Below are 1,341 nucleotides of genomic sequence, written 5' to 3'. Positions count from 1 at the left end.
TAAATATAGGGCATTAACCCAATTGATTGAAAGAGAACTTTTGAAAGCTTGCTTGAACTTCATACTTTGTGAAGCATGTATTGAACTAAGAACACAAGCTTGTGAGACTTGAGCCTATTGATGTGGTTACATTTTTATAACCACTTATTTTCCATTCTTGTGTGCAATTGTTCTCTTTCTATGATTGTGATCCTTGATTTGCTTGATTCTATATATCCAATTATTTCTTGTGTTCATGCATTTATATGATTGAGGCCATCATTTCATTAGCTCACTTATCTAAATAGCCTTACCTTTTACTCTCCTTTGTTAGCCGATTTTGAGCCTACGCTTAACCCACTTGTTCTTATTTTAGCACATTACAAGCCTTAAAGCGGAAAACAATGAATGTCCTTTATTTGGATCTTTGATTGGCTTAGGCTAGTGAGTGTGAGTGTCATCCAAGAGTGGGAAAACTTTGGGACATTGGTTGGGATAAAAGGGTGTTTGTGTTTTGTATTTTTATATTGGGGAATTGGTACATACTCATGTATTGATTAAATGTATAGACCTTATGCATTGATGTTCTTGTATATAGTTTGAAAGAAAAAGAAAAAAATGAAAAGAAAAAGAAATAAAAGTGAAAAAGAAAAAAAGGAAAAAAATGTATATAAAAAAAAAAGAGAAGAAAAATAAAAAAAAGGGGACAAAGTGCCCCAAAGTGAAGCTCAACAAAAGGGAATCAATGCATAAGTGTTATGAATCAAGAAATAGGATGCATGAATATGTAAGAAAAAAGGTGAAGAATGGGTAGTTAGAATAGTTTGAACTTGTATAGGTTGTTATATAGATAGGTGGGAAAGTCTATACTAATCAAAGATCTAAACTCTAGTCCACTTAACCATAAATGATCCTACCTTGACCCTAACCCCTTTACAGCCTAATGAAAGACCTCATGATGAATGTATGCATGCATTGAATAAGTGTTGATTGTTAGAAGAAAATCAAATTTTGGAAAGCATGATTAGAAGAGAATTGAGTGAATTAACCCTTAAACACTTGAGTGAATAGAGCGGATACACATCCGGTGAGGGTTCAAAAGTTCAATCATATGTGTTCACCTGTATTATCTATATTCTTGCAAGTTTGAACTCTTTTTGATAATTCAATGCAATTGTGGTTTGGACTTAATCCCTATTGTCTAGCTCTTGTGCTTACACATGCTCTCTTGGGAATTGATTTGTTTGAACTAAGCACTTCCAATTGCTTTAGGTAGTTGCCTTTAGATAGGATTCATGTAGTTTAGTTGCATTCAATATCATAACCCTTAGTACCTTCTTATTTTAGCATGAGGACATGCTA

The sequence above is a fragment of the Arachis ipaensis genome, chromosome B8, assembly GCF_059453495.1.
Source record: "Arachis ipaensis isolate K30076 ecotype BB chromosome B8, ASM5945349v1, whole genome shotgun sequence".
NCBI lineage: Eukaryota > Viridiplantae > Streptophyta > Magnoliopsida > Fabales > Fabaceae > Arachis > Arachis ipaensis.
Note: the sequence above shows the minus strand (reverse complement) of the source record.